We start from the raw sequence: 14466 nt of genomic DNA on the forward strand, positions 1-14466 counted from the left end.
GTTATTAAAGTACATTGCCAAGAATAAGAAAGCAGTTTTGACAGTTTAGTATCTAACTAGATAGACTCTTATGAAGAGTATTTCAACATACATGGAGTATAATAAAGATGTTACCTGTGCACACACTCATACACACACACGTATTTGTGTTTATATACATGAGTTTTGTGTATCTTTGTGTGATATATGCATGGTGTTGTATATGCTCAAAAACATAAATATGCACCCATGTATTTTTTAAAAAATCAAGATATATTTCACACATATTCAAATGCTACTACATTTATGGCTGATGCTAACTGTGGTTAAATTTCCTTTTAATAATTAGCGCTTGATATCAGCTAAAAATATGTCTATATTCACAAAAGGGAGGGAGCCCCTAATATATGAACACATTTCTTTCTCTTTTTTAAACATATCTTTATTGATTTCAGAGAGAGGAAAGGAGAGGGAGAAAGAGAGACAGAAACATCAATGATGAGAGAGTCACTGATGGGCTGCCTAGCCCGCAACCCGGGCATGTGCCCTGACTGGGAATCGAACCCCGATCACCTGGATCCTAGGCCGACGCTCAACCGCTGAGCCACGGCTGGCCGGGCTGAACACATTTCAACATTCATAATTTATTGGCTTGCACCAATTTACAAATGGAATGACCATGAAATTGGATTGGGTCTGCTTCACAAAATTTTGAAAAAAATGAACTAAAATTATTTCCTAAACAAAAGATTATAATCAAAAGTATCTCAGTTACATATGGCTTTACTGATTTCTTGAATTCTAGTTAAAATAGTATTTATACTTAGTTGGCATTTTCCCAAACTACAGAATTTTTACTTTTTTAGAGGTTAGACTTATGGGGACACCGAACACACAAAACACTAATAAATAGGGATGCACATATATTGATGATTTGAGTTACACACTGAAATACTTCTCTACTGTTGCAATTTCAATCTTTGGAATTTGTTAATAATTTCTCAACAACCAATCATATAGATCATTTTGATAAAGGTTATGTGTGACCTTGAAAAGCACGTAAACACAAGTTTCTAATTTCATCATTTTTGCCCTATATTTCAGCTAACCTCTTTCTGGTTTCCCTTACTGTTTTGCTCAGCCAAGCCCTGATTCTTGGCCTAAGCCAAGAGAGTAAAACACACTAGTTACTGTAAATTTACTTCTGAATGATTTTTTTTGCAATCTGGGGTTTTATTCTCTCTCTCTCTCTTTTTTAATTTTTATTTCTTTAATTATCTTTCTGTTTCCTTTAAAACAAGATTTTTATAATTCCCCATGCTTTTATTTTAAATCAGCGGAAGGGATAGCCTGTCAGAATCGAGTACTCTCTAACAAGTGTAAAACTGACAGTACTGTGAAAGCATTGCTAGGGTATGTCACACCCGCATTTACCAAGTAAACCCAATACACCAGCGTGGAAGATTTACATTAGGGCTATCCAGCATGGCACTGGATTTCATATGGATGTCATATTCTAGTCCTGCTTGAAGAAGTACGTGGACATCATCTGTATATGGTCAAAACCTTAATGCTTACCCTGGCTTGGAGTTTGATGTTGTTTAGGATGACTACATAGGGAATACCTTGAGTAGAGCAGCAGAGCCTCCCAGTTTTCATTACGTAGCGTGCTCCCAATACCGTACTAGAGCATAGAGTTCTATAGGTTTTAGTGCCTGGCTTTTCTTATATTTTAAATTACATTTCTTATTAATATTTGAAATTGCTTATGAATAGAACTGATCTCACAATTAATATTGCCTACAATAAGACCTGGCTGGAATTAGTACTTAAGAGAAAAATAAAATTGTTTTATAAGTGAAGGGGAATTATTTTTATTTTATTTCTAATCATTTATCTTATGCAAATTTAGAAAGAAATGGTACAGATTTATAGGTAATAATATTATTTAAACAAAACAGATGGCTTGGGTTTTCACATAATGATTATAATTACTATAACGTATGGGCAGAAAATTAAAACCATAATTAAACGATAGAAAAACCCTGAGGATAGATTTATGATCTCCTTTTTTGTTGTTGCTGCTGTTTCTGAGGACAAAGACACATTTCTGTGAGTAGAAATAACTTGAACTTTACCAATAGTTTTCTAAACTTTGTTGCAACTCACCATAAAATTTTGACAAGCACCATTAATATTCAAAAGTCCTACATCAATTGACAACAAATATTAGGAGCACAGAGAAATTACATATTGTGTAAGAAGAAATACCATCCGAAAGCCATTAGCTGAAGCATTATTAAATGCTGCAATATGAGATGCCTTCAAGATGATTCTTCTGGATTCAGTATGTAGTATAATATAGTCTACTGTCCTAGAGTATATGTTACAGATTGAGAAAGAACATCTGGATTTGTTTTGTTCTGAGTATTGTATGAGGTTATGATAAAAGCAAGATAATAGTATACAGAGATAGTGGGACTGGAGCTGTACTTTAACCTCTACTGGTGAGTCAGTTTGGGTATAAGAGGAGGGCTGGTGAGGAATAGTTATTAGGGACTAGTGTTTAGCAAGAGTCAGTGGGAAATTTTCTGTTCTTCAGCATCTATTATACAGTAGTTATAATTTGAGGTAAGTAGAAAGAAATATGAGCTTATTTTAGAGACTTAGATGTTTATTCCTCAGTTGCATGGATATTATTTTTTAAAATAACAAAAGCAATACCCCAGGCAGCATTGAAATCAGGAAACAAGAGTATGGGCCACTACTTAAGATTGTGACATGTGAAAGTAGCACATTTACATTATATTTATGTTCCAAGTCTCAGACTATTTGGAAGAAGAGTGTGATAGCACATTATGTTTTATATTTTAACAATAATAAATAAGTCCATGCAGATTGAAAAATAAGGAAGTCATGGGATTTTCGTGGAAAACTCATATCAGTCCCAATTACACAGCATTTAAATGTGTTCTGTGCCTTTTACATGTATTATAATTCCCTAAGTGTTACATTTGACCTCATGCTATAAATTGTCAATGAGAATTTTTCTTGAATGCATGGACAAACTAAAAAAAATAGTATGGATTTATTTCCCATTTATCACTTTATCTAGTTGTCATTTATTAAACCCTGTACCTTTGTAAAGAAATAATTATTTACAAAGCAATCTGTAGGGGATACAAAGAAATATAAGATATGGTCTCTGTTCTGTGAATCTGATGTCTAGAATCTCAATACCAAAGTTCTAATTTGGGGGGACCCTTTAAGCAAAAATGTCTAAAATCACAATGTATCAAGAAGTGTGAAATGTTGCTGATACATAAAAATATGAAGAAAACTGGATATGATGTTGCTAAGATAAAAATCTTTAAAATCTAAAATCAGAACTTGAAAAGAAATGTTGAGCAGAAATATGAATCCATTGTCAGTAATTCTTTACCACCTTCCCTTTTAACTTTTCACTCTTGTTATAATGAAATATCCTCTTTCCTGTGTGTTGATCGGCTTCTGCTAGAGACAAATGATTTTTTATAGTATAATATAAAAACATGCCAACTTTATGGGACAAGGAATTGAACCTTACTGTCCTATATAGTATATGATGTATCCCAGACAGCCTACAATTTTTATATAATGGACTTGCAATCAAGGATTGAAGAATGACATCCATCAGATTGTTACTCTGGCCCCTGGATACCAGTACAGATCTGTGCAGATAGTTGTCACTCTAACATTCTCAATAAATCTTACGCGTTCCCACCTAAGGCCACTGCATTGAAGCTCTCCATTTAGCTTAGTGTTTTGTACCCAACCTGCCCCCATTTGAAACCACTAGTTAAAAGCTATTTGAAGGTACTTGTCACAAGGTTAGTATTCATAGTCCAGTGGAATTGTGCTGGCTTCATGGCAACTAGCAAACTGGGGGAAAAATAAACACACTGAAATTCTATCTCTGGTGGTGACATGTAATATAAACACCAAAATTTCCACCCTGATGTGTTCTGTCTTCCTATTCTGTGGGTAATGAGATATTGCAGATTGCAGCCCTCCTCTGCACCCCGTCACACAGCTCTGTAGCCTAATATGGTCGCTAGTTTCTTCCTTCATGATAGTAACCATGCCTCATTTATCTTTGTTTTGCCAGCATCTGGCATTGAGCATCTGACAAAAGTGAGTTCTCACAAATATTTGTAGAATGGAATTGGGTCCATAAACTCAAAAACAATGACCCACATGCTCACACAAGGATTTGCTTCAGTTGGTTTGACTTGCTTAGCAGGAACAAGGAAAATCATGAAATCTTTAAAAAAACAATAAAAGCACCAAATGTGTGGACATAGTATATATGAAAGTCTCTTAAGCACTATTGTTAGCTTTAAAAAAATTTTTATTGACAAGAAACAATAGTACAAATAAGAAAATAATAGAGTACCCACACTTAGCATTGGCAGATTTTATCTTTTGGTTTATTTCTTGTGGTACTCACAAGATACCCTTCAAGTGCACAAGTACCTAGTAACTTGTTAAAGGACTAAGGCACTGATCTAAATCATGGTCATGCATCTATGTGTTCCCCTTAGTGAGTGAACTGAGCTGCCATCTATCATCTGCATGTCAACAGAGCTTTGCTATCTCTATAAGCAGGATGAACTGAAAGGTGACTTCAGAAAGGCCTCATGGATTACTGTCACCTTATTTCATCCTGCCACACATTGCATTTTCTTGTTATTCTCACTACCTGAAGTTAGAGCAGCAAAACACTGTATCATTTTAGCTTTTGTGAATACCAATATATTTTTGGTCATTGTTGTTAAGTGATAAGCATTAGGTTTTAAAGAATCACTAGAGTCATTAAAAGTCTTCCAGAAAGGAGCCATGAAATAAAAAAATCTCCATTTAAAAAAACCACATCTAAAAACCCACAAAACCAACAAAAAAGAAAAAGAAAATCTAAATAAGTTAAACTTTAAAAGACTTAAACTTTACTAAATGTATGCTTTGAACAGTGCTTTCAAAACAGGAGATGACAGGTTATTTATTTTGGTTCAGCGGGAGTAAAGCCAGCTTGGTTGGCTTTCGGAGCTTTTCAAATCTAGCACATGAGTTTGAAAACCTATGTGGGTGCCTCTGTGTGTGTGTGTGTGAGAGAGAGAGAGAGAGAGAGAGACAGAAATGGAAAAGGGAGCAATTTTGTCACAATGAAAAAAATCATTTAGGAAGCACAGAGTTACACAATTTAAAATAATGGAAATAATAAAGAGAGATCACAATTTAACATGAAATTTTGTTTTCTGAAGTTGGACTTGGACTAAGCTTGGCCAGTGCTTTTAAAAAATTCCCTTCATGTTCTTATTCATATTAGATAAAGTATTTAAATGCTTCATTTATTCATTTGCCTGATTAATATGTCACCTTTTCTCTTTCTTTTTAAAATTTTTATTAAATATATTGGGGTGACATTGGTTAATAAGATCATATAGATTTGAAGTGTACAATTTTATAATACATCATCTGTATATTGTATTGTGTGCCCACCACCCACAGTCAAATCATATTCTGTCACCATATATTTGACCCCTTTACCCTTAACTACCCCCTACTCCCTCCCTCCAGTAACCATGATACCATTGTCTGTGTCTATGAGTTTCAGTTTCATATCCCACATGTGAGGGAAATCATATGGTTCCTTGCTCTTTCTGGCTGACTTATTTCACTTGGCATGATATTCCTAAGGTCCATCCATGTTGTTGCCCAACTTTTCTCTTCCAAGCAGTAAATTCTACAAAGTATATAAGCAAGAATATAATTTCCCATGGATCTAAGAATTTTCTAAGTTCACAGCACTGTAATACAAGAGGTTTAAAAAATAGTGTTCTGAAATTTAAAATTGAATGGTGTTTGCTTCAATCAAGGATTCACCAGATCTTTAAAATACAGGGCTTTTCAAAATTTGCAAAAATGGCTTAAGTATTGTAAGAATAGACTAAAAATATGTTTTAATAAATGTAGTCTGAAAGATAAGAAAATACAAAATTTATAAGATTGATGAGTGGCTAGATCAAATAATGTGAAGAACAATGTTGGCGAGAGTAAAAACAAAGTAGAAAGAAATGAAAGCAGAGAGCAGAAACACCTATGTTGCATAAGTTTAAAGTCATTTGTGAGATTTTTCTTGCCTTCCACTCACTTCAAGGTCATGAAACTTGGAAGTGCCCTGAAGGCTTTTGATTTTTGTGGAGTTCAAGAACAACAACAACAAAGTGTGTGTATGATAGACTCCCTCAGAGATGATCACACCTGAACCAGCAAAAGATTCCAGTAGCTCCAGTCAGCAGCACCCGGTGGTGCTGGACGAGTTCAGGTTATGAACGATCAGTGCCTGTGCTCTCACTTGAAGTACAGCTTCTGCCTTTGATTTGAGTTAAGCAAAGACTGCTTTTAAATTGTATGTAGTCAATATTTAGCAGTTACTAAGGGTGTTCATCCAAATGGAAGATTTTTTCTGCACAGACTCCAAGGATTACACTGGGAGCTTATTTGTTTTCTATATTGTAAAGTCTCTGAAAAGGGGATTGGATGATGAAAGCACATTTCATAACGATCGACTTGAAAACATCACGTCTCTTTGGAAGAAAAGAACTGTAGAGATTCTTTGAATGGCTTGTAGTGGAAAATATGAATCAATGGAAGAAACTATAAGATAATTCAATCATGAAAAATAATCGAATTATATGCACGGGAAGCTGGGTTATTATTGCCAAGTAAGGAATCTGACAATTATCAATGGTCATCCTCTCCTTCTTTTGATCCTGTGTTTTGAGAAGCTAGTATACATTTTCTCTCTACTTCTTTTAAATTCATTCCTCAATGTAGTACAATAAAATTATGCTAAAAATCTTCTAAAATAATCATATAAGTTAATGTATGAAATAATCTTACTAAAATAGCCTACTGAAAATTTCTATTTCTGTTGTTATTGGGGAACTTCTTCTTCTAAATCCAAAAAGGTTTTCACCTTATACAAAGGGACTGGTCTCTGCAGATGTTCCACTCCTCAGTCCTTTCTACCCAACATGTAATTTAGAAACAGCTCTGGCTTTTTCTTCTCACTTTTCAGTGGTTTTTCTTCTTGCTCCTTAAGTGCTCGTGTCCTCTAGCATTCCCTTTGCTAGGCACTAACTGGCTGTTCCACTCTATTTGCTCTTCCCCCTTGATATTATTCACTTTAGATATTGATCACATCTCCAAATATGTTGCCTTATTAGAACAATCCTCTGGGCTCTGACATAGATCTCAATTATCTTCTAAATTTATCTACTTAGAGCTATGATTTTAGAGGTAACAGCATTTTCTTCTCTCTGCATGCCTGCTTTTCTTGTTTTGTGTGTGTTTTTTTTTTATCAATCCCAGCTTACTACCTCTCCTCCCTCCACCCCCTCCCAGTTGTCTCTCTTGTTGGGATTGATGCCTCTAATTTGTGTTCATATTCAAGGAACTGTATACTTGTGGAATTGACTGCAATCCCATCTTGACATTCCAATTATCAGTCCTTATATAGGTCTTTGCATGAAAAGATGCCCAAAAGGATTTCACAAATGAATGAACGAAATAACACAAAAGTAGATTTGATAAATACCTATTAAATGCTAGCCACAGTATTACACACAGTAATTATATAACATTAATTATATAACATTATGACTAATTTTCCATAGCCTTTTTAAGTATTATCTCTACATTAGAGATGGTATTAGAATATTGGCCACTAAGATGTTAAGTAAAATACCTGAATTCACATAGTTGAGAAATGGTAAGTCTCTCAAAGACACACCGATGGGAATAATCTAGAAAGCTTTTAAAAAAAGGAAACAAAAGTTATCACACTAAATATATAAACTCTAAGTAAATTCTGATTCATAATTTGGCTTGTGGTTTGTAGCACCCTATTGCTATAACATAAAATAGCAAAGCCTAAAAAAACTTTTTAAAAGTGCATTCTTTAATGTATTTTTTAAAAATAAATCAGCAAATATTCACCAAATATTGCAATAACTGCACTTACCTAGTCAGAGATGAGAAAATAAAACATTTCCACTTTAGGTTGCTGTGGTTTGTTTTCATGTGAGCGGCTTTCCTGATCATCTTGATCTCAGTATCTTATACATAAGATAGGGCGTCTGAAAAGCAAGTTCAACTGACATGCATGTGGGAATACTTGCCCTCTCTAACCTTTACTCTAGTTTGATCTGGCTGGCACTTATCAGCGTGGAAATCACTTCTGACAATATTTTAGGTGTATTATTAAAAATTGTGTTGGACTCTTCCCTTACATTGTAGAGAAGATAATGCCTATCTCCTTTCTGAAGGGTGTACACCTGTCTCCCAGTTAAAGTATCAAAAAGAAGTCCTTGAGTGTCCCTTAATTCTCATGTAAAGAGTACTGTCTCCTAACTTTCAACCTTCCCCCCAGGCAAGAAAATTTGTGTCACTCTTTAGAGTGTCATCCTTTAGTCTTCTCTTAAGGTGGGGAGCTGCAGTCTACTGCATGCATGGAGTGGGGCCAGGATACTCAGGTATAATTTCTCAATTAGACTTTCAGCCAGTCCACCTGCTTTAAAGGTCACCTCCCTTTACCTTTCAAAGTTTACTGCTACCAATTACTATGGCTTTTGAAAGCTCTGTGGGGATATATTAACTTTATGCTTGACTTTATCCACTGCTAAATTAAGATCGGTCTTCTCAGTTTACTGCATGTAATAGGAAGACACTGTTATATTTTCAACCCTTTTTAACACATGTAGGCTATATCTAACATATGTGTGTGTAATTTTTTTTCTGTCATCCTAGGATCTCTGCTCTTCAGGTTTACTTTGAGGTTTTAAATTCAATAGCTTGAGTTCTCCCTGTGACTGCTGACTTTCACTAGCCATGAATTCTGTAATTTCTGATTTTGAGCTTGTGAACTCATCTTAATCTGTCATGTTTTGATTTTTCTTTTTATAAATCCTACATGGACTAATGTGTCCCTCCAGAACAATTTTGGATTTGATTTCTAGACCACCCAGAGTTTGCACAACACCAGGATCATTTTTTAATTGCTAGTTTCTCAGCTTGGAATATCTTCACATTATGAGCATAGTATAAATTCATGTTCAAACACAAGGTTGCAGGGTTCGCCTTTTGATTTCTTATGAGAATTTTTTGCCCCGCACACTGAGTCATGGCAAACGCAAGCTGAATTTTCTCTGGTGACAGATTTAGTTAGTTCTTTTATGACTCTCACTAAAGGCCCTGATGGTACCTACTCTACAGGCCTGAAGGTACAGTACTCTAACCATTACTATATCAATAATTTCATAGGACTGTTTCTGTATCATCTTATTTACCTCTCTGTCTAGTCTTAGTGCATCCTTACTTCTGGCATGTAGAATTCTCTCTTCCTTTTTTGGAAAACTACTACATCATTTTTTAAATCATATTTTGTCTAAAAAATCTAGTTTTTCTTTTCAGGGAGAAGAAATTCTTGTAATTTTATTACTCTAGTCCACCACACATTGTAATTTGTGTTATAAATAAACAATCATTTATTTATGCTTTTTAATAGTGATATATGTTCATCAAGCTAAAGGACTTAATAGGACCATGGTACACGTGTATCCTTTTTGAAAATCTCAGAGCTCACAGGGCACTGCTTGTGCTCATGTGCCAGTCAGTCCTTTAGATCTATACTTACACTAGTTATTGGTTTGCTGCAATAAGCAAAGATATTCTCTGTCCTCAAACTAAACTCTGTCTGCTTTTTTCTATCTCCTCATCTGTCTTCCAGGAAATTTTCTAAAGTGTCTTAGGTTACATTTGTCTTTCTTGACGTTTACTCCCAGCTTATCCCTAAGTAAGTTCTCTGTAGCAAACCAGGGAACAGTTGCTGGTCTTCCTACTCTTACACATCTCCTTAGAAATTCAATATGAGTGGTCTAGTTGATTGGTGAAGCTGTCTTTTCAGCTGATGGTGACAATGGCGCATAGTGACACTTTGAAACTACTCAAGAAGCTGAATGTGACATCCATGGCAAGTCTGTGTTCCCAGCAAAAAAGATTTGGTGCTCAGTTCTGCTCTATTGACCTTTTGCTCAATTTGTCCTTTCATGCCATAAGCCATGATTCAGAAATAGATACTGACTTTCTCTATTTTTCAAGTGTTTACCACTTGCCAAATAATAGATCACATGATAGGTTTGCCTAAGAAGAAATTTGTATAATTTAATGACATTTCCAATTTATGACATAAATCTCTATATTGTCAAGGATTTTCTTCCAGGTGTGTATTATAAAACACATCAATTCATCAGTTATGTTCAAATAAGTGTGTGTGTAAATATGCACACAAACATACACACTTTAAACTTAGATATGTATGTTTAGAAAATTATGAATATATATCCATATATATGTGTGTGTATATATGTGTGTGTATGTGTATATATATATTGTCTCTCATCTGAATTGTAATAATTCCCTAAGTGTTCTTGCTTTTACTTTTTTTATGCTTTTCTTCTATGGTGTATTACAAATACTCTAATCAGAGGAAACATTTTATACATCTGAGTCTTTATCTACTCAAAAAAGAATTAGACATTTGAGACCCCTTTGGGCCTTGATTTGCATACTTGTCAAATGAGGATAATAATAGTATCAATTTCATAGACTTGTAGAGAAAATTAAACATGTAGAGTAGTGCCTGACATACAGTGTACACTCAATAAATGCTGCCATCACCATCTAAATCATCACCTCCACCACCACCACCATCATCATCTGCATCTTTATTATTATCCAGACAGACATAATCTGACTAAAATTTTTAATGATGCAAGACAGAGAAAATACCATGGTTCCATTAACTTTGTGAAACATTGGAATAGGTAGACAAATATCATAAGATATCCCCTTTATATCAGTGGAGGCAGGAATATTGTAATATATGTGATTTACTTGTGAAACGTTACAGACTACATATAAAAACAATTAAATGATTATTTTTTATTCTAAAAAATTCTGAGAAACAAAAGGACATGAAATCGTAACTACAAAATAAGGTCCATTAAATTGTCTTTCAGATGTAGAGATGGAAATAGATAACCAATAGCAAGGCTAAATATAATAACACTATCTTTAATTGAATTTAGTTAATATTATATAATATTGTAATTAATTATAATAAATATTTAAATTTTAACTTTATTATGAAGAAATATTTAACCTAATATTGAGAAATTTGAATGCCAATTGTTAAGTTGTTTTCTTGTTCCATTTTTTATTTTGCATATGAGAGAGCTTTGCATTTAGGTATGAGTCAATGGCTTGAAAAATATTCACTAAAATAATAAGATTTTACAAAAAAAACGTAGGTATTGGGATCCCTGTGCATGGTGTGTAGTAGGTCTGTGTGTGTGTCTTTGTGCTCACACACACACTTATCTGGCATTTTCTATTAACTCAGAATTCAGAGAAACACAAACATTTAAGACAATAGAATGATTCATTTTATTTGCTAGAATATCAAAGGATCAATCTTCATTCTTAGCTTATTTTAATTCATATCACTGTTTATTATAAAATTTTATATTGAACTTATGTAACATTTTTCTATAATTTAAGTGACTTAATTATATCCAAGTCATACTTTTCAATGAATGAAGAATTTATAATATTTAGCATAGCCAGCATGCATTTTTATTTTATAGGCATCTATGTTATTTTCTTATTTTGTTCAAATATTATTTTGGTTTATATTTGTTCTTCAAATTTTGAAAGCAATTCAAAATTTATTATGTTTGTAGAAAATACATTTTTCATAATTTTTATTTTTTATTAATTTTTAGTTTTTCAGAGCTAAATGAGATGATACGCATTCCTGTTACTCTTTTAAGTTTCTATTTAGTAATTAGAATTATCTAGATTTAAAATCATTTCTATATATAACAAAGATGCCCCTATTCTGCTTGTTTTCTCCTGAGCATCCCTCTCTTTTCTTTGAAATCCTAAGGAATTACACTTCTATATTTTCTGGCTATTTCTTCTCAATAATTGAACCCACACTGGGCTGCCAGTGGCATAAAATTTAGCATTAATCTGTGAGGTTAGGGTTTTATAAATTTCAATACCCAAATAAATATTTTTAGAATAAACCGCTTTTAAACTTGCATTACATATGAGTCCTAAGCAAGCTCTCCTTCTTTTCTTAAAAAGAGTGCTTGTAATATCTAATTATGCTCTTTAAAATGAGATGAACCAATCTACCCCGGGTAGTACTGCTGAAAGGCTTAGCAACTTTCTCTAGTTCTGGCTTCTTAAAACACTAATGTAAGACAACATAATCCTTTAACTGAGCTTTCCTTACTTCTCCCAGCATGCTCTACAAAATAACTATGTTAAGTACATTTAACAAATAAATGGCATTTTCAATTCAAAATGAAGAAATGTATTGGTTTAAATGTTTTATATATTCATGTTTAAAAAACCATCAGACCAAATTATACATTCACTTGAAATTATATGAGGGATTAAGTAAGCACCTTAAATATATATTTTTAAAGATGAAACTAACATTTTGAAAATAAAGAGTAATGCATAGAGTTTGCTTATCTCTGTACTGTTCTGGGTTATTTAGACATTTCAAAAAAAGTATATATATACAGGGCTAAGCAAAGGTATGTTTATATTTGTAAGTATGCGAAACACAGAGGTAATTCTTGTATTATTTATTTGTTGTATAATTTTCCATATGAACAACTGTAAACCTACATTTTCCCCACCCTTATATATATGTGTGTGTGTATATATATATATTTTTATTTAACGCTGACATAAAATCTATGAACATGGAGATTTTAAAAAGAATGATTACTTTTTACAAAATTTATGCTTCCTTTTTTTTCTTGACCTTACTAAAATACAGTAATACCTAATGGAAACTGATATAGTTTTTCTACCCACGATAATCACAAACAAAATAATACTTCATTTAAAAAACATTTTCTACCATCATCAAGTTGCTCATAGGTTTGTTGTTAGTTTCAGTAAAATCTATAAAAATTAGAATGCCTCAGGTGTTATTTATTTACTTGGGTGACTTTCCAATTGCCAAAGTTCTACCATATCAGCTTTAGGAGAACTAGTAATATTTATGTTGAGAATAGTGACTGCATTGCACTTACATAAAATATTGTGAAACCATATTATTTATTCTCATTTCATTGTTTCTACATCTTTAAATTAAAGTTTATTTATCCACTTTCAATCATGATGAATTAACAAGAACAAGACATGTACCTATGCCTTAAAAATAACTAAAACAAAAAACTTGACATGAGATGAACAAATGTTTCAGATATTAGACATTAAAAAGTACAAGGCTTTGATTACAGACATGAGGAAATCAAATGACTTATCCATGATATTGACACAGATTTTTCTGGTTGCATGCAGTCTTTTTAAATTGTAGAATCAGATAGAGGAAACCAGAGCCCAAGAGCCTTGCTGAGAGGAGAAGGTAAAGATTGGAAATCCAAGGTGGTTGAAAATTATAAAGCTAAGTTCTGGAAAGGAGGAAACTACAAAGCAAAATTCAGGAGTCTGGATGGTGTCCCAATTGATATTTACTCAGCATGAGCTATGCACATGTGGAGAGTAATTTTGAAAAGCCAGAAAAAGAATGGGCAGTCCAATGTCAGTGTAGGAGGATGCTGAGCTTGTCCCATGGACACTCCAAATATATGACTACATTTAGAGCTATTACTCCTGAGGATAATAGCTGAGGGGAGATTGAACGGCCTCTGTAGAATAATTGAGAAAGAGAGAGAGAACAGAGAGAGTTGAGGAGCCATGAGAAGTCCCCAGGATTGAAGGAGCTGGTGATATCATTGTTGACATTCCCTCTTCACATGGATAGCACAGGAGGGAGCCCTCTCCAGGTGCTCTGGCCAACCTGCAAGGCTGCAGGCACCTTGCCCTGAGCTCGCTGCCGCAGGAACGTCAGGGCACAGTATTGCACATGCACCTCCCCCACACCAGGCCCACATGGAGCTTGCTCCAGCAGGACTAACGGGTGCTGCAGCATGCGTGCTCACTGGGTTGCCCCGCCCCAGCCCCTTTCTGGCATGAGCAGCTGGACAAGCAGAGAGCCACCAGACACGTGCGCCAGGCTACTCTGAGCCTTCTCCTTCCAGCAGAGGGTGCCCCTGGCACCGCACATGCTCGCTCCAACTTTAACTGGCCTATAAACACCACCCAGCGCACAGTCTACACAGAGATTGCTTCAACACAGGCCACTTTTTCCCCAAGATTGGAAGAGATAGCTATTTCATCTAATTCATAGGAATAAACACTGAAAGTCAAACAAAATGAGAAGAGGAATATCCTTCAAATAAAATAACAAGACTCCAGAAAAAAAAAAATCTAATGAAGTGTAAGTAAGTAATTTGC

Source organism: Miniopterus natalensis, chromosome 3 (genome assembly GCF_054644295.1).
Source record: "Miniopterus natalensis isolate mMinNat1 chromosome 3, mMinNat1.hap1, whole genome shotgun sequence".
Lineage (NCBI taxonomy): Eukaryota > Metazoa > Chordata > Mammalia > Chiroptera > Miniopteridae > Miniopterus > Miniopterus natalensis.